The following is a 23,227-nucleotide window of genomic DNA, read 5'->3' on the forward strand; positions in this document are numbered from 1 at the left end:
GAATCTCTTCAATTAAAATTAAAATGTGTTACTATCAAAATCCACAAGAAGTTTGAGGAGACTTTAATAAAGTATCACAGTTCAGATTTCACCATAAATATAAATCAGACAGTTACTTGATCTGCACAATAATCATTTATAGACTTCGAAGCAGTTGCCTCTCTACATACGCATCTACCTGTCATTAATTGAAATGACCCCCGTACATATATAAGGCCAAATCCTGCTCTCTGTTTCCATGGTGTAACTCCACAGAATTCAGTGGTAACATTCTGGACCTAATCCGCATAACTAAGAACAGTGGGTGGCCCATAGCATGGAATCTGATGAAATAATTCATGCTGCAGTAGGATTTGTGCAGTGGGTAACAGGTTTATTATTATTATGGAGTCAATCTAATCATCAGATGATTTATATGGCTGGTTCTGTTCCCTGTCATCTGCATTGGGGCTACAACCACATTATAGGGCCCAGTCTTGGAACCCTTACACATGTGAGTATCCCTTATTCATGCTAACGGAACGGGAACGGTTTGTAGGTTTAGCCCCACATTTACAAACTGTCTACGTTATTTTAGAAGTCATGTCAGGTACAGTTTATTCCAAGGTTTACTTGCAAATTTTAATCAGAAAACACAGAAGGGATATGCAGTTTAGATTGAAATATTCTTTCACCTTGTACTCTGCCCAGGTTGACTTACTGTGGGCTGATATCACTGGCAGAAGTTACAGTGTGCATGATAGAGGAAGGCTGGACACAAACTAGAGGAAACACATAAAGAAACATTTATTTAAAAAAAGTAAATCAACCATAAAGATCCTCCCAGTAGACCTGGGAGATGGAAGCCTTTCTCATTTTCTCCATGGCAAAATTTAATCTAGCGGCTTGGCTTTTCAAGCATCATATTCAAAGAGATGCAAATTTGTCAGAGCTGAGACCCCAGCTGACTTTTAGCACTTTGTGAATGTCAAAGGAGCTTAAAGGTTGAAATGTCTTTACCTCCCTCCATCCTAAGTAATTCAAAAACAGGCTGAAAACACGAGCCACCGCTACCTGTTTGTTCAGAGTGCTATATTACATGTGTATCTGCTGGCTATAAAACCGTTTGCTTTTTAAATAGAAAGCACATATAGAGAAACAAAAGTGCAATTGAAAAATTCACTACCACAGAATCACAGCAGTGGGGGCGGCGGGGAGGGGGAAGGAGGAATGAGGCCCCTTCAAACCAACCCCATTTCTGATTAACTGATTTCAGAACTAGTGTTATGGCAGGAGTAATCTCACCCCTTCATATGATCCACTTTGTACAATCCCCTTAGGTAATATATCTAATGTATTTACAATAAAAATAAAGGCCGTAATTACTACTCCATATAAGCGCTCGGCCACTGGTGAGATATACATTACAGTGCAGGTGCTGACTAACTGCAGCTCCATGGGTTTGTTTCATTTGTCTCTCATGCGATGTAAATATCAATCTACTAATGGAGTTTCTGTTTAGAGGGGATGGGAAAAAAAGAAAAATAGAATTGAACAGATTGAGATAGATTAATCCTGTTTGCCAAAAAATGGCCAAATATATCTATATCTATATATAGATATATATGGACAAATATAAGGAGACTTAAGCTTAACTATATGAATAGGATAGTTATTAAATATAATTAACACATATATGATTGCTGTGAAGGGAACCCCCACACAGCCTTTATTAAACAGCTGCTTGAGTCATTGAACTACAGCTCTCAGGCTGGACCTAGAATAAGAATTTTAGAGGAGTCTTTCTTTTCACTTAATTTATCAGTCCTCTTGACAATGAGTTTGGTGGGAAAGGATGACTGTCTCTTTAAGAAAGTAGTTTGGGCAGTGCTTTTTGGTTCTTAAGTCTGGAGACAGTGGCATTAGATTGATTAGGTGTGTACATGTTGGCTGAGAAAGCTGTAGAAAGGGGAATGGAAGTGTTTGACAAGATGAAAGACTATTCAACATGTTAGACAGCTGGTTGAGTGAAAAGATCTATAACAGCACAGTAAAATATACTCAACAGTAAATGATACCTTCACTGCAAAACCTACTACAAGTTAGGTCACACAATTTTAGCCTAGCATGACAGGTTCAACCAAACAAAGTTTTAAAACACACAGTTAATGTATGTGTACCTAGAAATAGACGGATAGTATTGGAGAAATTTAGACAGACAGGGGTTCCTTTTTCCAAATCTAATGGTGACTATGTAAAGTTCTTGGGCCGGATTCTTATCTCAGTTACACCAGTGCATATCTGGAGTAACTGCACTGAGCTGAGCAGTTATTTCTGATTTACACTGATGTAAGCAAGGTCAGGAGCTCTCCCTTCCTTAACCAGTATACTTGTTATAGATTAGAAAATGAACACTTTCAGGAAGTAATGCTGCTAGGGAGATTGTGATCCCTCTTTCTAGGATCCTGGAGTGAGAGATGCATCCTATAAATGTTTGTGTGAATGCATGTATGTCATGTGTTCAGGTTTGCACATGAAGCCTTTATAATTACCCTGTGATTTTCATAATGAGCTAGGCACAAAATGCTGCAGGATGACAGAAACTGTGAAGTGTCAGGTGTAGAATATTTAAAGAACATATAAACAAAAATAGATAATGAGCATTCCTTTATTAAACAAAAGAAATGGGATTTCAGGAGGTGTTCTGGGGATGGGTTTGCAGAGGCTGTGGTAGAAGGCTGTGAAAGTAGTTTAAAACCAAAGGATGCTTTTCCCTGTAGTCAATAATAGGACAATTAGAGCTAGATGCAGTTGGCTAATCTCACTTGATTATTCATGTTGCCATGATCACCCCATATAGCACAGATTGTACCAAACCAGCCTTTTAGTCAGTGGCAAGTGTGGTATGAGAAGCTTGACACATTATCAGAATAGCCCACATTTCTTTTGTTTCCCTGTTGAATAAAAATAACGGGTTATATGTCAATGGCTGTCAATGAAAGAAGGAAATTAAGGGCGTGATTCTCATTGACACTTAAAGCTGCTTTACACCGATTTGACTGAATCCGTGTCCATTTAAGGTCCCTTTACATTGCCAGAGCCTTGTAAAGGGATCTTAGTGTAAATGAGAATCAAGCTCTAGTGTTTGGGACTTTCAAAAAAAATCTTTAAAAAAAACGTAGGTTCTTCTCTGCCCCTGATGATTCAGTGAAGATGTAGGGGCGTCAAAGTCTTCATGACATTTTGTTTAGAAGAGTAAAGAAATATCATTTATGTGCAATCAGCTCTGTGGTTCAATACCCATTATGTCAGCTCTTTTCATCACAAGGCTTCAGGGACAGAAAAACAGACATTTGTTAACCTGGGTTTACTGTATATTTGATTAAAAGGTATTTTTCACCATTAGTGTTAATACATATTTTCTTAATTATAAAGGCCTGAAGGGATGTCAGGTCAAACAAACCATTAGATTGTCAGAACATTAATAATCTATTAGGATAAATAGGGCCTCTCATCCAGTATAATAGGCCACAAAGCATAGTTTAAAGATTAGAGCGGGGACTGGTAGTCAAGATACTAGGGTCTCTTTTCCCAATTCTGCCAGCAACCCGCTGTGTGTCCTCGAGAATGTAGCTCCACCTTTATCTGCCTTGGTTTACCCATTCGTAAAAGTCTGCAGAGTGCTTTAAGATCTTCAGATGAAAAAGGCTACAAACCAGCAAATTATGTATTAATTATTTTCATTCTGAGAAGAAATTAGTGCATTTAAAATGCAAATAATGTGTTTTGAAAAAAATCTGTAATGTCAGAAATGTTTTTTTTAAGAAGCATATAATTATAAAATGAATGGAATATTGAGAAATGATTCAACCAATCTAACTGATTAATATACAGGTCATTAATTCTCAAGAAGAGTCCTGAGTATGCCAACAGAAACTGAATCACTCAAAGAAATATATCTACAATCTATATTTTCTTTTCTGAGCAGTGAAAAGGAATTTTCCATTTTCCTCTCGCAGTAATAATGACCCCAGCACAGAACCCTGTGGATTAATGGTCAGCAGGGTTTAATACCCTGATGTCCTGGTTAGGGCCATCACTCCTCCACACCTGGCCATTATTCCAAGGAACTGCCATGTGTGTGGCTTAAATCACTCTGAGGTTCCACTCTACTGGAATTAGAAGTTTACTCTCCTGGCCTACAGCTTGATGGCTAAATCACTGATTCTCTAGCCACTGTCTAGTTCAAATAGAGGCAAACACAGGGTGAAGCAGAGGAATTAAAAAAAATATCCACATATTGACAATGCTTTCAAATTGCAAACATCAACCTTTTTCAATCTATAGATGTTCTGGGGGGAAAAAGCTATGGACTTGATGCTTTAGATCCCCACTTCAATAGTTTAGATTAGCTTTCTTTATCAACTTAGATTAACTCCCAGATTTATGGGGCTTCATGTGTAGCTGGAACCCAAAGACTCAGGGGCAGACTACCTGGAGTTTGTCTCAGGGCACATCTGCATTAGCAACTGTACATATGTTCATGTTGTCATTGTACCATAACCCCCTTGTATTATCCACACCTAAATGCCAGAATCACATGTGTGAAGGCTAGTAGAGGGTGAGTAAACTAGTACACCTGAGAGGTGTGGATAAATGCACAATTGAGGCTGTGTCTCAACCCAGTACCCATGCCAGTGTACAGTAGAGCCAACGGTAAGGAGCATATACCAGGTCTCAAGTTTCAATAGTCCTTCTTCACCCCCTTCCCGCAATATACTGAACCCTTTTCTGCCTGTCCCTTATCTAATCTATAAAGGTCCCTGTTCTCCTGCTTTCACCTGCAGTAGTGAGCTGCTCTGACCACATCAGAACAGCTACACTCTCTATAGACCAAAACAGCTGGACATGGATCCTGCTCTGAGAGCAGCCCCCTGGCTCGCCAACCACACCTTGGTGCTTATTAACATATGATCAGAGTACAGCATCCTCCACAACTTCACCTGGAGTGGCAGAACCATTCACTTGTGCCAGGGAATTTGAAAGATGCTGGAACAGGCGGGCATTGAGTCGACTCTGGCCCAGAGCTAGGAACATATCAAGCACCTAAGTACAGGAAGGCAGAAGACTCCAACAGGCACTCCAGGAGGGCTCAATGTAAATGCCCCTTCTACAAAAAGCTTGACCTAACACTGTTAAGGGCTCCCGGAGCCTGGAGTAGCTCACCAGCCCCTGCTCCACATTGCCAGCCTCACTGTCTGCCAGGATGCTGATGGGGACATGGGCAAGAAGCCAGTATGAACTACCAAAGATGCCTTGAAAGACCTAGAGGACGAGAAGCATGTGATTTACACTTCTATCTGGAGAAGCCAGTTGAGGAAGCTCCTTTGACTGTCAGGATTGAGAACATTCAACTGAAGCTGAGTACTAACCAGGCCAGTTTCCAGGCTAATCAATGAGCTCAGCTGAGTTGTAGTAGCATTGCTTGACTGGAATGCTGAAGGAATCCATCAGGTCTGCTTTTGAGTTCAGCAGCAACAGCCAGTTGCCAGCTGGTCAATGCTTTTTGCTCCAGCTCTATTCCCGACTCTCTCCTGCTTTGTTCCTGTCTTGTTCCAGCCCTTCTCCAGTCCTGCCCCAACTTTACTCCTGTCCTGTTCCAGCCCTTACTTCCCTTTCTGGATCCTGGCACTGGACCCAACTTCTGGCTCTGGTTAGCGTCTCCTGACACCAGCTCAGACTGATGGCTCGGTTCCCAATTCTTGACTCAGGCTCTGACCCATTGCTCTGGTTTCCAGTTTCTGACTTCAGCTCTAACCCTTGGCCTGTGGTGCCAACTCCTGGTGCTCAAGCCCGGTTCTAACCATTGAACAAAACTTCCAGCTCCCCTGACACTGATGAACCCAAGGAGGAGCCTGAGCCATGGCAGTAACCAGAATCCAAGGCTGGTAAGTTACCCTCCCCACCAATACCCCCTCTTGCTCTGGTGCTATATTCCTGCTTTTAAACCCAGCCCTCACTCTGCTCCACATCAAAACAGTCCCCAAGGAAGACACAGCTATAAATCAATTATTTGACTGACTTCTGATGAACCACTATTATGCACTGGGATAAAAATATGTCTTAAAAACAGATTATTAACAAAAAGTCATTGTGCCCCTGTGTCTGTACATTTATCAGCCAGCAGTCAGGCAGCGATGGTCTTGGGGCCATGCAGACTGGGGGAAGAGATGGGACAGGTGGGTTAGAAAGGTGTCAGTTGGGGATGGGACAATTGTAGAAAACTTATAATTGTCTAAATGTACTAAAAGCTGTCCTTTGTCCCTTGGAAGATTACACAGTTTCAATGCTTCTCCCATGCCTCTGATCTTACCGTCCCCTTACAAATAGAAGCCATGTGGAATTGGATGAGATGGTTAGGGTGGAGGGGTGTGGAATAGAAAGAGGAAATTGAAGTGGAGGGACATGGAAGGGGAGGAGGGGGTTGAGGGAGAGGGGTGTGTTAGCTCTGGAAAGGGAAGGGAACCAATGTAGAACACTTCGGTTGTCTGAGGAAAAAGTTAGTCACAGCAATCCTTTCTCCCTTGAAAGTTTACTACATTTTTACTGTTCCTATTATCTGGCTTCTCCCCACACCGAGCCATGCTGCACAAACCCGGGGAAATAGAGATAGGAGCACTCTGGCAGCTGGAAAAACACAGAGGTATCCCTCTGCAGTGGAGAGTGAGGGGCTTGTGGTGCTGATCTGAAACCTCTGGGAACCAAATAAAATTGTGCTGTGTCTCTTTCTCTGTCCATTTCACCACTGATAGGCAGGCACAGGGGCAGGATTTTCTGGTGATGCCAGGTGAGGAGGGTCCAGTGTTTGTGGTTTGCAACTCCCTTTGCATGCAGGGCCGGCTCTAGGTTTTTTGCCGCCCCAAGCAAAATAAAATTTGGCTGCCCCCACCCCAGCCCTGGGCTCCCCCCTGCACCTCCCTGCTGCCCCAGCCCTGGGCTCTGCCCCCTCCACCCGCACCCGCTGCCGCCCCAGCCCTGGGCTCTGCCCCCCTCCCACACCTGCACTCTTCTTCTGCCCCAGCCCTGGGTCACTGGTGACTTGCTCCCAGGGCGGGTCATTCAGCAGGAATTTTGGATGTGCACAGAACACAGACAGGATTGGTTCCCATATGGTTACAGAACTGCAGTAAAGTGGAACAATTTTCAGCTTGTGTGATTGGAGGATATCTGGATGCATATTATAAGACTGTCCTCCATAAATGAGGAAAAGTCAAGGTGCCTTTATTATTCTTTTGTTCCACTCTTTGTTTCTATGGGGAATTTGCCAATGCAATATCACCGTCTTCCTTTTAAACAACTAAAAAAAAAAAAACCAATGGCTGTTGAAAATAGCAATTCCAGTCCTAATAACCACTGGGAAGCATTTCTTGCTCAATTTTATCCTACTTTTTCTACAGCAAATTACAGTGGATCAGTATATTTTATTTGGGAGAAATGAAGTAACAGCTGCCCAAGCTGAGCTTGAACACTCCGGAATTTTGAGGTGTTCAAATCTGGAAGGCAGGTGCTAGATTCCCTTTCTGAATATTAGCTAAATCTGGAAAGGAAAAGTCAATTTCTGCTTCCATGGCTCAGAAGTGGAAATCCTCCTACGTGCCTGGTACTGTATCTAAAGCTGCCCAGGTCCAGTAGAGCCTCCCCTCCCTTACTTTTCATTTTAAATTCTAGTGGGATCCACATACCTCCCTTGCTAGGCTTCAGATAGAGAGGGGCACTGTCCATTTAGTCCACCCAATTCCTCCTTTGCGGGCTGCAAGGTGAGGTCACACCAGTACCCCTAAGCCAGTCTGGGGATGTCTTCTGAAGGGGATATCTGGGCCAAAGCCTTCTACTCCCTGGGCACACTTGTTCCCCATTCACAGTGCCACCCCGCTCTAGCAGTGAGCTCAAGCTGCAGCATGAGGTTTCAGCTACCATACGCCCTCTCCCCCTTTTCTGTTGGTAGTGGCCAAGGGGATGCTGGGAAATGTAGTTCTTTCCCTGCTCCAGGGCTGGTTCTATTGGCAGGGAGCTAACCAAGGAACTACAGCTCCCAGGGCCCCCTGTTGGTTCTCTGCTCCCAGGCTCGATCCCTGCTAGCTGCCGCCCCTGCAAATGGGCTGCCCCAAGCAGCTGCTTGCTTTGCTGGTGCCTAGAGCCGCCCCTGTTTGCATGGAAACTCCATATGCTTGCTGAGCATATAATCAATTTACAGTCAAATTGCCTTCCAGTCCTGTAGGCACATTTAACCAAATTTCTGGTGTAGCAGAAAATCTAACTGGGTCTTGAGATTCAACAGCAGTGCACATCTTCTTGGTATACCTTCTTAACTGACCAAAACCCTCCATTCAGCAATATTTAGAAGCATGACTATTACCAGAAACATTTCTCTGGCATAGATTGCCAGATCTTCTCCACAGGACTGGAAAGCCACCTCTCTTTTCCACTCTGGTTCTTTGAAAGCCATTATGTTCTCCAAATGTTGGCCAGCCTTTAAAGAAGAAATTACAAACTGGTAACAGCCTCTGGAAGGAACTGCTCATCGGGAACTGTCCCGATGAGCCACTATGAATATTTAAAAATGTATAAAACACTAGAACATTTTTCTTACCATTATTAGCCTTCGATCCTTCCTCATGGGCTGCAAAAATTGTCTGAGAAACAAAGATAGCCTAACAGTTGTATTCCTGGAATGCTGAAATGTATCAAAATTTTGGCCTTCTACAGCAAAGTTATGCAGGGGCATTTCTCGGCTTCTACCAAAGGAAAAATATATATAATGCTAACCCTTGTCTTTGAATTTGCAATCCCTTTAGCTCCTGAGAAGGAAACCATTCCATCAGGAGGGCAGAAGCAACATCTCAGAGACAGCAGAGGCGGGCAGAAGAGGACACTGGAAGAACAGCACATGGGGATGGACAGCAGAAACCAGGAGCAGTTTGAAGTCCCCAGGGCACAGGAGGTAACCCAAAAGCATACTGTAGCAACACGTATCAGAGGGGTAGCCGTGTTAGTCTTTAAGGTGCCACCAGACTCCTCATTGTTTTTGTGGATACAGACTAACAGATTTATTTGGGCATAAGCTTTCATGGGTAAAAAACCCACTTCTTCGTTTTTTACCCATGAAAGCTTATGCTCAAATAAATGTTAGTCTTTAAGGTGCCACCAGACTCCTCATTTTTGTAGCAATATGGGCATTCACCTTATCTGGACCATGTGAGCTGAATGAATTATCATTGACCTGCAAAGTCAGACATCTTTGACATGTCAGAAAATTCTGCCCAAATTCCATCTACCATCTTGCTGATCACCTGTTCCACTGCTTAACCATTTATCCTTCAATAAGGAGCAAGAGCAGAACCAGATCATCATCCCATTGCTCCATGTCTTCCACCCAGTTTGGCAGGGAGAAACCATGTGTGTGTGTGGAATGGAAGAATGTGATCAGGAACTGCCATAGGCAAGAATCAGAGGGGTAGCCATGTTAGTCTGGATCTGTAAAAAGCGACAAGAGTCCTGTGGCACATTATAGACTAACAGAAGTATTGGAGCATAAGCTTTTGTGGGTGAATACCCACTTCGTCAGACGCATGAAAGCTTATGCTCCAATACTTCTGTTAGTCTACAAGGTGCCACAGGACTCTTTGTTGCTTTTTGTCATAGGCAAATGTGTGAAGGCAGGGGATATTACCAACAACACACAGCAAAGCAGTTCCTAGGGTGTTTCTGTGTCTGCAAAGAACCCTGCGGTACTACCCCCGAAATGGTAGCACTAATGTTGCATAATGATGACAGTGTGGATGTGCGTATACAAGTGTACACAGTGTTCTACACGTGTAAAGCATTGTGAATATGGACATATGGCACAGGTATGGTGTGGGCATGTACATAGTCCGAGTATGTATGCGAGTGTAAACTTAGCCTTAGTGGCAGCTCTAACCCTTTCTATGGAAGTGGAGCATGTAGGCCACACCATACATCCAGGACCAAATGGGCAGATCAATTTATCTGACTGAGTAGCTGTTTTGATGTTGGCGGTCTGCCAGTCAGGACAAAGCGTGGGTCATAGTAGAGGCTGAGTATCTATATCCACACTTTGCTGCAAAAAACACACATATTCTCACCATTACTCTTTTTACATTTTGGTTATTTAATAATGCCTTGATTTAAATTTCAGGTAGCTGATGGAATTTGTTTAATTCTAGCAATGGCTATTTTCATTGGACTGTAATCAGGGGTATCTCTTTGTTTAAAAGACTCACATGAAGATACATATGAATTGCTTGTGACTTGTGCTAAAATACTGGGATTATGGAGAACCTCCAGCATTTATTTTCATAAGAGAATGTTTTATGAAAAAAAATCATACTTAGAGCATGCTTGATAGCAACTGTAATTTATGAGGCAATGTTGACTTTGGGGGAGGTGGGCCCATCATCCAAGAATAGACAATAGGACACCTCTCCCGCTGAGAAAATGAGCTGCTGCTGCTTCCCATTCCGTTCATCTCCAGCATGAGTTGCACAGGGAACTAATTAAATAAACACATTCCAGTACATGCTGCTCCACTTCAACTCGGCCACATTGTAACAGGACAACTGGGTTTTATTTGTTTATAAAATAAGTGCTTTGTAGGACAATCAGACTAGCAGCTGCAGGAGAGGCTTTCAATGGAATTGCCAAACAGCAGCCCCATAATGTGCAAGATACAATTCCAGCATGCAGATTTGTTTGGATAGCAGGGAGGTCAGCTTCTAGCTTAGACAAAAACTAAAATACTGTCTAAGTCAGTGGTTTATTATGTCAGTGGTCTTGTCTGGAGTAGTGGTTTGCAGCTAATTGTTTAAAAGTGCTGTATCTACTAGTTATGACGTGGCTTAAGGAGGATCTAGACACACTTGTTTGTAGATTAATAGGTTCACTGTGCAACTCTTCCTTCTTGCCCCATATTGGAGGATTATGGGAATAAAAGAAGAAATTCTCTCTCAGTAGGGAAGTCAACCCATTGTCTTTTCTTGATGTTGGGCCAATTACATGATCAGACAGGCATGCTCTACATAATCTTTTACAGAAAATATCCTTTAATCAAATTAAAAGCTGGAGATTTTTCCTAATACCAGAAATTCAGCACAAGACACATCAATGCATATGGATATTTATATGTTTGGGGTTTTTTCAGACTAGGACATGACCGTGAAAGTTAAGCAAAGCCAACTGGTATTATAGTACACCAAATTCAGTGGTGCTACTGGGGTGAGTAAAGCTAGGAGAATTTGTCCCATTGGTAGGGCCCTACCAAATTCACAGTCCATTTTGGTAAATTTCATTGTCATTGCATTTTTTAAATCTTTAATTTCACAGTTACAGATATTTAAATCTTAAATTTCACGGTGTTGTCACAAATCATGAATATATATTTAAAAATATAAACATGTAAAGCCATTAAGTCAGCATTTCTCAAACTGGAAATCCCGACCCAAAAGGAATTGCAAGACTATTGTGGAGGGGGTCATGGTATTGCCAACCTTATTCTGTGCTTCCTGCAGAGCTGGGAGTCCGAAGAGTGGTGCCAGTTGGCTCGGAGCCCAGCTCTGAAGGCAGCACTGCCACCAGCAGCAGCGCAGAAGTACGGGTGGCATGGTATGGTATTGCCACCCTTACTTCTGTGCTGCTACTGATGGCAGTGCTGCCTTCACAGTTGGGTGGCTGGAGAGCAGCAGCTGCTGACTGGGAACACAGCTCTGAAGGCAGTGCAGAAGTAGGTGTGGCATGGTACGGTATTGCCATCCTCGCTTCTACGCTGCTGCTGGGAGCAGTGCTACCTTCAGAGCTGGGTTTCAGCCAGCAGCTGCTGCTTTCTGGTCACCCAGCTCTGAAGGCAGCATAAAAGTAAGGGTGGCAATACAGCAACTCCCCTACAATAGCCAGATTTCACAGTCTGTGATGCGTTTTTCACAGCCCTGAATTCGGTAGGGGTCTACCCATTAGACAGACAAATTCCCTGATCACCTTATATTTTAAATGGGACAAACACAGAGAACACTACAAAGCAGAGAATTATTGGTGAGGAGGAGAAGAGCAGATTACTGAGAAGTTTCCAAATCACTGGGCCCACAGACACCACTGAAGGATATGCAACTGATAAAGTAAGATCTATCAAAGTGATTATTCAAGTGAGTAAAGCCATCAGGAATGTCCTGGGGGGCGGGGTCTGCTTGAGTGAAAGGAGAGAGCAGTATTAAAGTGTATGTTTCTAAAATGTTATAGTCATGAGGTAAAATCCAGACTCTACCGAAGTCAATGGGAATTTTGCCATTGACTGCAATGGAACCAGAATTTCACCCAAGATTTTTAAAAATGGATGCCTCAAGTTAGGCTCCTAAATAATGCATCCAAAGAAGTGGTATTCACCCATGAAAGCTCATGCTCCAATACATCTCTTAGTCTATAAGGTGCCACAGGACTCTCTGCCACTTTTACAGATCCAGACTAACACGGCTACCCCTCTGATACTTGGCTCCTAAATAAGTGATCTTCAGAAGTGCGGAGTACATAATAGGCCACAATGAACCTCAGTGGGCGAAGCAGCTTTGACAATCAGGCCACTTATTTAGGTACCTAAGTACTGACTGTCCTCAGAGGCTAGTCAAGCTAGGTCTGTTGGGGAATCTCTCTGTAAAGTGAACAGCAAGTCATCAGTCTCTTTCTGCAGGATACTGTTAATAGCACATAACTGCTGAATGTATGCTGTTATCATGCTGACTAACCATTGGGAGACTCACTGGTAGAGCCTGCCTAGAGTTTGTCTTAGGGGCATCTCTAACATTTTTTATGGCAGTGGAGTATGTGGCTTGTGATCCAAACCAAATATTAAGGCTTGAATGGTCTAGATGGTTGAGTAATTGTTTGGTCCTCGGGTTTTGCCAGTGACAACAAAGAGTGGCTCACGGTTGGACTGAGCAGCTACTGCTATCCTCTGCTGTAAACATAAGTTCACACACCTCCCATTTCTTTACATTTTTGATTTTTAGTCATTTAATAAAGTTCCTGATTCACACTTGTTTATGTGTTTTCCTGGATTGGCTATCTAGGGCAACTGGCAACTTGTTAAGGGTTATCTCTGCAGACGTTTAAGAAGTAGTAGTAGTAGTAGTAGTAGTAATAATAATTAATAACAATAAATGCAACCAAGACCAGGTTAAAAGAAGTTTTGAGTACTGGGATGAAATTGGTTCACGCACATTTAACAATAAGTATTTTTAGTATTTATTGGCTGTCCAAACTAGAAGAAATATTTGTTTCAAAATACTTTCTACAGTTAATTAAATTTTACAAGATACCAGCGTGGTATCTTACTTATTCTGTAACTTTCATTTGTTAATCTAAACATGCACCTCAATTAAAGGTAACCCAGTCTATCAATTTGTGGGGGCAAAATTGTCCATCAAAAAGTTTCTTGGTTCCAGAACACCAGTTAATTGGCTACTAAGATAAAATCGAATAATTAAATAACCACACTTTCTTATGTTGCCTTTGCAGAACTTCTTAGTTAATTAAGCAACAGTAACCTGTCTTTTTTGGTTTAATATACTAATGCCTTGGAATGTTTGCACAAAACACATACATTCTGTTTTACAGTAGTCAATTAAATCCAAGACTATAGTCTATAAAAGTCACCTGTGCGATATATGGAGAATGAATGGGCATGAATCATAGAAGATTAGGGTTGGAAGAGACCTCAGGAGGTCCTCTAGTCCAACCTCCTGCTCAAAGCAGGACCAACCCCAACTAAATTATCTCAGCCAGGGCTTTATCAAGCTGGGCCTTAAAAACCTCTAAGGATGGAGATTCCATCACCTCTCTAGGTAACCAATTCTAGTGCTTCACCACCCTCCTAGTGAAATAGTTTTTCCTAATATCCAACCTAGACCTCCCCCATTGCAACTTGAGACCATTGTTCCTTGTTCTGTCATCTGACACCACTGAGAACAACCTAGCTCCATCCTCTTTGGAACCCCTCTTCAGGTAATTGAAGGCTGCTATCAAATCCCCCTTCATTCTTCTCTTCTGCAGATAAAAAGACCAGATCCCTCAGCCTCTCCTCATAATTCATGTGCCCCAGCCCTCTAATTATGTTTGTTGTCCTCCACTGTACTCTCTCCAATTTGTCCACATCCTTTCTGTAGGGGGGACCCAAAACTGGACGCAATACTCCAGATGTGGCCTCACCAGTGCCAAATAGAGGGGAATAATCACTTCCCTCTATCTACTGGCAATGCTCCTACTAATGCAGCCTAATATGCTGTTAGCCTTCTTGGCAACAAGGGCACACTGTTGACTCATATCCAGCTTCTCGTCCACTGTAATCCCCAGGTCCTTTTCTGTAGAACTGCTGCTTAGCCAGTCGGTCCCCAGCCTGTATCAGTTCATGGGATTCTTCCGTCCTAAGTGCAGGATTCTGCTCTTGTCCTTGTTGAACCTCATCAGATTTCTTTTGGCCCAATCCTCCAATTTGTCTAGGTCACTCTGGATCCTATCCCTACCCTCCAGCGTATCTACCTATCTACCCCCCAGCTTAGTGTCATCTGCAAACTTGCTGAGGGTGCAATCCATCCCATCATCCAGATCATTAATGAAGATGTTGAACAAGACCAGCGCCAGGACAGACCCTGGGGCATTCCGCTTGATACCAACTAGACATCGAGCGATTGATCACTACTCATTGCCAACTAGACATCGAGCCATTGATCACTGCCTGTTGATCCTGACAATCTAGCCAGCTTTCTATCCACCTTATAGTCCATTCATCCAATCCATACTTTATGCCAAAGACCAAATCAAAACAACGAGTGCTAAAACTAACAAAGAAATTTTTGCCCATCAGAGAGAAAAGAGAAAGAAGGGGCAATATGTTTCAGTTCCTTTAAGTTCCATTATGATTTTATGAGACCATTCTTTCTGCAGAAAAAAAGGTTGGTGTCAGGGGACTGTGCTACCTCCAAGTGCAACTGCCTCCACTAACTCAGACAAGAATGACAAAAAATACTTTTTTTGACATTCTTTGCGCAAATGAAAGAAACTTGTCATTCCAACTTCACAAAACAGCGCTAGAGATGAAATGCTCAACTCCACTGGGACAGCCATTTTTTTGCTGTTATTACAGAAGAAAATTATAACCATAAAAATGTCCAATTTAGAAAAAAAGGTGCCACTTTAGTGTCATTTGCATAAAAGCTGTTACATACAAATTGTTATAAAGACAAATGTGTAGTACTCTTGTTGAAAATTGCTTATATCTTAGGTGCTTTGCCTGAAACGACATAAAGGCCTCTTCAAACTGAAATTCATTCTCAGGTAAATAAAGCTGAAAAAGAATTTTCACCTATTTCTATGTACGTGAGCAGTTTTTCATATCGTTTTAAACAGGTTTTGACATGCTTTCCTCCCTACTTTTAAATCCTCTCCCCCTTTGCCTGCTGGTGGCCTCCATTATAATCACTTGGCACCACAGATGAAGTCAGATGGACAATTTGTCCTGAAGCTACTACAAGTTGAAGATTATAAATCAGCTGAAATAACTTCCTCTAAGAGTGGTGCAGCCAATCAGATCCAAGACAGGTTATTTGGTTCTTCACCACCACCACCACTATTGCTTCACCCATTTACAGAGCCTTGTTACAGCCATTCAGAAAGTCAGCCAGATTCTGCAGTGCATGGTGTCAAATTAGAACATGTATAAATGTTATGTGCTATTTATTATTATTTGTATTACAGTAGCACCAAGGTGTCACGGCCAAGATCAAAGTATTAAGGTATTGTACAAACCCATAGTAAGAGACAGTCTCTGCTCTGAAGAGCTAACAATTTATACAAGAGAAACAAAAAAATGAGGGGAAATAGAGTAGATCAATGGCAGAGGCAGGATGAGAACCTAGGTCGCTTGGGTCGAAGTTCAGTGCTTGCTCTCTTAGACCACTTCATCCTAGAATTATTGCTTATTCATCATTTCTATAAGGATTCTTCTATAAGTAATTTACAAGTTCACATTCTAGATCTCAAAAACCAAATAATGTTTTTCAGTAAACAAAAAAAGCTTCCACTTGATAGCCTGATTAATATAGCTTTTGATTTCTGATAACCCACACTGCAAGTATTTGATTATAATTTGTATAAACCACTGGTAAAAAAAATCACTTAATCTCAGTTACACCAGCATAAATCCAGACTAACTGTGTTGATGTAAATAGAACAACACGGTGACAAAGAGCAGAATTTGTTTACATGGGAAATTAATGTAGAATAACCTAGAGTGTGAATTTAAAGTGCAACAGCTATTTCGCACTAACTCCCTGCATGGACACACTGTGTTCTTTAATTTAATACACTTTAAAGTGGACCAAGCTAAGCTGAACAAAGGCACTTTCAGTCTGAAATAAGAGCATCCACAAAGGGAGTTAGTGCGGAGTAGCTACCGCACTTTAAATTCATATCCTAGCTCATTCTGCACTAACTTCCCCATGTGGACCAGTCCTAATACTTATGTGAATGTTTTTTCATCCAAACAAGGGAACCCAAATCTTTCTTTAGTTATACATGTGAAGCACCAATGAATAATGACACCCAGGTGTTACTAATGGGAACACAATATATAATCTTAAATTAAGATGTCTAACTCACCTAACCTTCCACATCCCATACCAGAGTGTCCCCAGACACTTCCATTATACCCAACCCTAAGTAATAAGGTAGAATACATTATAACACATGATATAGAATCTTTGACTCCTACAAGCTTTGAGACTTACAAGTGCAATGACCATCCACTGGAATACACTGCATCTTCCAAAGCATTCTAGGAGTTACATGCAAGCATTTGCAGCGGAATTTTTTTTTTTTAAGTTTATTAGGGCTTTTGATGGTGCAATCAAGACAATGATACAGCCTGCATTCACTTCACATTATATTTTTCTATCAGGTTAATAAGTTTCTCAGGCAAAAAGAACGTAACAAAAATGTTGCTTATATATGCCTGTTTATTTCTAGTCATTCATAAGCAGCTAAATTACATGAGGACTGATTTTTAGTGGTGCTGAATGCCCACAACTCCAACTGAAGTCAATGGGAGCTGCAGGTACTTAGCATATCTGAAAACTTGCTTGTGTACATAGAATCTCAGTTTTATAAAAAGCACACGCACACACTTGGGAGTGAGCGTGTATTGCACACTGCTTGTTGATTGGAGCCTCAAAGCTGCTCATCAAGTCTTAAGTATTAAATTCATGTGAATCAATTAGAGACAGCCTGAACCAAAACCCCACATCCAAACACCCCTTAGCTATGGGGCAAGGGAGTTCCACAACTAGCTCTAGATCTAAATCTTGTAGCTCATGTCTATCTCTACACTGGACAGCAACAAAATTCAGTTAGCAATGGACCCCAGCTGCAAAAACCTCTGTGTAGGTTATCCCATATCTGCTTACTGCTAAACTTCTTTTACCTTCCTCTGAAGCAGCTGGTGCTGGCCACAACTGATCACTGGTCTGATCCAGTCTGGCAATCCTGTGTTCAGATCTAGGGGTTTCCTTTTCCCTCTCTCTATATATAGAGATCCCATCTAAACTTTGGGGAGTTCAGATGAGGAGATTTGTTTAGAACAACCTTCAGTCTCAGTGTCAGCAATTAACCATTTTAAAATCAACAGGTTTGTGAGAGCACAATTATTTTTTCCTATTTTTCAGAAAGAGAGGCATATAGCAAATGCCTTTCAAAATATCACTTGAGAGGAACCATCCATTTTTTTCAATGAGGCTGTCTCGGAGATCTATGTAAATCCTGTGCACACTAGAAGAATCGAGTCTTACCAAAATTTCATTAAACTATCAAAAATGCACTTAAAGTATCAGTGTTCTAAAGATAAAAAAAGAGAAAAATGTCTTCAGAATTTGTACATTTGCATTTTTTAGTACAGATTACAAGGCCATAGAGTATATATAGTTCAAACACACAGGTTCTGATTACTTCTCTTTTTTTCCTTTTTCTTCTGTGGCACCTCCATTAGTGAAGTGTGCAGCCATGGTAGCCCATTCTGTATGATCCTCTGCTAATCTCTTTATGGATGAATAGTCCTTTTCATCCACCCAGGATACCACATTGTCCATCCAAGACCTCTTTTTCTGCCTCATGCTCTTCTGCCATCAACCTCCTCTTCTAGTGCCCATAAACATGCATTGCCTGCTGAATCTATTAAAATGTGCCTTGCAAATTGAATCATAAGATCTCTAGTGTTTGCTGAGTTCCAATCATCCCCAACACTTTTTTGTTGGTTATGCAGTCTATCCATAATCATTTCAGAATTCTTCTATAATACCATCATTCAAAGGATTGTAGTTTCCTTTATCATCAATTGTTTGAATGTTCATGTTTCACAGCCGTAATTTAACATAGACCAAGTGTAAGTTTTTAAGAGTCAGAATTTAGTCTTCAGTCCCTTATCAGATGTTAATTCTTTCAGAATATATCTTTCACTCTTGCTCATCTGGTGTACCTTCAGTCTCTGATTTTTCCATCTTCTTTAATAATGCTTCCTAAATAGTTATAATTTCTTATTCGCTGTACAGCTGTGTCATTCACTGGAATCCTTGCATACCACCACTATTTTTGTCTTGTCCATGTTCAACTCTAGACCATATTATTTGACATATTCACATATAATTTCCACTAACTACATCAGACCGACTTCTGAATCAGCCAACAGCACTGTCTCATCTCCATCTTTTTATCTACAAAATATTGACATCCTGTATGTTCTTTCTGTAGTACCAGTCGATGATATTTTCCATGTGCCACAGAATTATATTTTTTTTCCTAGGTAGTCATTTGAAATGACAGTTAGCTCTCCCAAACTCTCAAATAAAATATTTTAATCAGTTTCGTTTCTGCTTCTCAGAAATTTATCACAAATGGCCCAATGTTCTGACCAATTGGCCTATGCTCAGAATAGCCAATCTGCAATAAGTGGAATATATATTTATTATTGAAAAGATTAAAAAGATGGGTGCACTTAGAAATGTGGGAACATAATCATCTTCATGATGTTGCCCTTTGTGTTCAAGAAATTAAAATATAGTTAAATAAAATCTACACAGTAACTTTGGGATGCTCATACAATTTTGCAGGGGTATATTTATGGAAGGAACAAGGTCTATTTCCAATAATTTGTTTATCATAGAATCATAGGACTGGAAGGGACCTCAAGAGGTCACCTAGTCCAGTCCCGTACACTCATGGAAGGACTAAGTATTATCTAGCCCATTCTTGACAGGTGTTTGTCTAACCTGTTCTTAAAAATCTCCAATGATGGAAATTCCACAACCTCCCTAGGCTTATTCCAGTGCTTAACCACCCTGACAGTTAAAGGTAATAATTGGAGATATACCAATCTCCTAGAACTGGAAGGGACCTTGAAAGGTCATCGAGTCCAGCCCCCTGCCTTCACTAGCAGGACCAATTTTTGCCCCAGATCCCTAAGTGGCCTCCTCAAGGATTGAACTCACAACCCTGGGTTTAGCAGGCCAATGCTCAAACCACTTACTTTTATTACCTTTATTACCTGACAGTTAAATAACCCCTGTGACTTGGGATTCTGGGGGTAGGGCATTTCCACCCTCTTTATGACCCCTTTACCTCACTCAAACAGTGCAAAGGGGCCACCACATAGGGTGGAATCTGGTCCCTTCTCCCTTTTTATCTCATTAGCAGAATTTTAGTTTAGAAAATGGAGTTTTAATGGGCTGAGATATTTTCTCTTTTCTCCTGGCTTTTTTTTTTCCTCTTCTCTCTTCAGGTTCTAAGAACCCTTCTCAGAAAACCACATAACTAATGAGAATGAATTTACCTTTGGGAGACTTGAGAGGGAAAACATACTAGCTTGGCTGTAAAATTTTAATTCTAAACCAGGTGATACTGTCAGGATACAGCCAATAAACTTTGCAACAACTGAAATGATGAGGCTCAGTGTAATAACTTTATATTTTTAGTCAATTTATTTTCCAATTAAAATATGAAGGGAGAATGTTACTGCCTTTTGCTGTGACTACTTCAGATACTGTAGCATGTCAGAAATTCTGTGTGAATCTTCCAAAACCTGATCAAAAAACTTTAAATTAGAAATGAGCTGAAATGCTTCAGAGCTCATAAAGAAGTTCATGGAGTACTTGCTAGTAATGCCCCTACTCTGATAGCTAGCTCTTTATCAAAATTCACCTTTTCCATTATGCATACAAGAAACTGAAATCTGGTAACAACTGGGCAGGTGATGAGATGTGATAACCGCTCCTGGTTGGTTAAGAACTGCACACATCCTTTTATCCTTCCCTGCCCTGAACCCCATATGCTTGTTTGCCTCATCCACATTATGTCCTGTCTTTTCAAGCATAAATAATTTGGATAAGGCTCTGTATATTTGTACAACACCTAACACAATAGGGCGCCAGCCATAACATAAAATAAAAATACATTAAATATATTGTAAAAGAGGTTCTGCTCGGATAGAGTTGTGGTCTGTGGACCCCCGCCCCAAGTCAGACTCAAATATAGATAGGGATTTTTTTTTATTATTATTAGAGAGATAAATACCTCTGGAAATTGTGTCATAATGGGAGACTTTAACTTCCTGATTATAGATTGGAGAATAAATGCTACTTATACTGGTAGGGCCCAATTATTCCTTGACATAATAGATGATAGTTTCTTCATCAAAACGTCACTGAACCAACAAGAGATGATGCCATTTTAGGCTTACTTTTAGTCAGTGAAGACATCATAGAAGAGCTGGTCATAGGAAATAACCTTGGACTGAGTGATCACAAGTTGATTTAGTTTAAATTAAATGGAAGGATAATCAAAACCAAGTCATCAACTATGAGTTTTGATTTCAAAAGGGAAGACTTCGGGAAATGAAGGGAATGAGTTAAAGAAGTCAGCTGGACTGAAAAGCTCAAAGATATAAATGTGAAGAAGACTGGGAATTTCTTCAGATTAAATATACAAAAACTATCTGAAATTTGCATACCAAGCAAGGGGAAAACCTTGAAGGGAAAGGCTTAAGATCCAGCTGGATGAATAACCACCTCAGAAAAGGTTATTAGGAGTAAGCAGAGAGCCTATAGGGAGTGGAAAAAGGAGTTGAGCAGCAAATAAAGTTACTTAGTGGAGGTTAGAAAATTTCGGAATAAAGTGAGAATTGCTAAAAGTCAAGCTGAATTAGCTCTTGCTAAGGAAATTAAAATAAATAAGATGTTTTGTAATTACTTAAATAAAAAGATATTAAGGAAGGATGAGGTGGGGCTGCTATACAGTGTGGTTGAGAAGGAGATTAAAGATAGTCTAAAAAAAACAAGGTGTCCGGTGGCACCTTAAAGATTTATTTGGGCATAAGATAATCTAAGAAAGGCCCAAAACCTAAGTGAATACTTTGTTTCAGTTTTCAGTAATGATCATAATATGGAACCTGTGCATGAAGGCAATGCAGCTGATGGAAATGAGCATCTAGAAATGGAAATTTCTACATCTGAGATGGAAGAAAGACTTAAAGAGCTCAATGAATTCAAATCAGGAGGACCAGATAATTTCCACCCCAGAATATTGAAATAACTGGCACATGAGATTGCTAGACCAGTAGCAAGGATTTTTAATAAATTGATCTATTCAGGGTTAGGACCATATGACTGGGGAATAGCTAACGTCGCACCAACATTTAAGAAAGGGGAAAAAATGATCTGGGCAATTACAAACCTGTTAGCATGACCTCAGCGATGTGCAAAGTTTTGGAGAAAATGGTGAAGAAAAGAATAATTATATTCATAGAGGTGAGTGGTAACGGGGATGTAATGCAACATAGGTTTACAAAAGGTAGATCATGACAGACTAACTTGATTTCCTTCTTTGAGAAAGAAACTCATTTTTTAGACAAGGGAAGTACTGTAGATCTAATATATGCAGGCTTCAGTAAAGCATTTGACACAGTACCATGCAGGAAATTATTAGTTACATCAGGGAGATGGCATCAGCACAATCATTGTAAGGTGGATAAGGAATTGGCTAAAGGGAAGAAGGCAACAGATTGTACTAAAAGGTGAACTATCGGACTGGAGAGTGGTTACTAGTGGACTTTCCTCAGGGTTCAGTCTTGGGTCCAGTCTTATTCAATATTATTAATGACCTTGGCATAAAATGTAGGAGTGTACTAATGAAATATGCTTACGATGGAAATTTGGGAGGCATCAACACTATAGAGGAGGATTGGAATATTATACAGGAAGATACGAATGACCTTGAAGCTGGAGTGACAGAAAAGGGATGAAATTCAATAGTACGAAGTGCAAGGTCATGCACTTGTGGGCCAATAAGAATTTTTGCTATAAGCAAGGGGCTTATCAGTTGGAAATGACAAAGGAGGAGAGGACTTCAGTGTGTTGGTAAATCACAGGATGACTGTGAGCCACCAATATGATGCAGTCATGAAAAAGGCAAATGCAATCCTAGGATGTATTAGATGAGGCATTTCCAGTTGCGATAGAGAAGTATTAATTGTACAAGGCAGTGGTAAGACCTCATTTCTGTACAATTCTTGTTACCCATTGTAACAGGGTGACGACTCACCGCTGCGGTACCTCCTGCTAGTTGTCCAGGGAATTAGCTCGCCAGCCTCTGGAGCACAGTCTGCAGGCTGATGTCCCGCTTGCCACTGGCCCCGGTGTCCCTCCCAGACCCCGGTGCCCATTCTCTTTGAGTTCTGCCCCCTGCAGTACTCCACAGTCTCTCTGGGTCTCCCCTCCCCGGGGAACTCCCAACCCCCTATACTCACCTCACCTCAGTCCTGGGCTACTGCCAGTCACCATCTAGCCCCCGCTCACTGCAGTATAAGCCACTCATCATCGGCAAGGAGGGTTTGGACCTGCTGCCTCTGCCTACCCTTGGGCTGCCCTCTCTGCAACCCCAATACCTTCTCAGCCTTTAACAAGGCCTGCAGCCTGGGGGTTTTCCAGACCAGAGCTCCCCAGCTCCTCTGGCCTTTCCCCAGCCCTGCTCCACTCTAGGTACTCTGTTCAGCAGCCAGGCCCATCCCTCTGAGCTCCAGCCTAGCAGCCCCTTTAAGGGCCAGCTGCAGCCTGATTGGGGCAAAACCCAGCTGTGGCTGCTTCCCCAATCA

At 41.4% G+C, this 23,227-nt stretch overlaps 1 long non-coding RNA gene across 1 annotated transcript; it reads left to right on the forward strand.

Annotated features, from left to right (window-relative positions):
- Positions 1–314: 314 nt before the first annotated feature.
- On the forward strand, positions 315–21,668 carry LOC123368271. The gene is made up of 3 exons (XR_006578732.1): positions 315–493; positions 8,835–8,980; positions 21,500–21,668. It is a non-coding gene; the product is annotated as an uncharacterized LOC123368271 (long non-coding RNA).
- The last annotated feature ends 1,559 nt before the right edge of the window (positions 21,669–23,227 follow it).

Source organism: Mauremys mutica, chromosome 4 (assembly GCF_020497125.1).
Source record: "Mauremys mutica isolate MM-2020 ecotype Southern chromosome 4, ASM2049712v1, whole genome shotgun sequence".
Taxonomy (NCBI): domain Eukaryota; kingdom Metazoa; phylum Chordata; order Testudines; family Geoemydidae; genus Mauremys; species Mauremys mutica.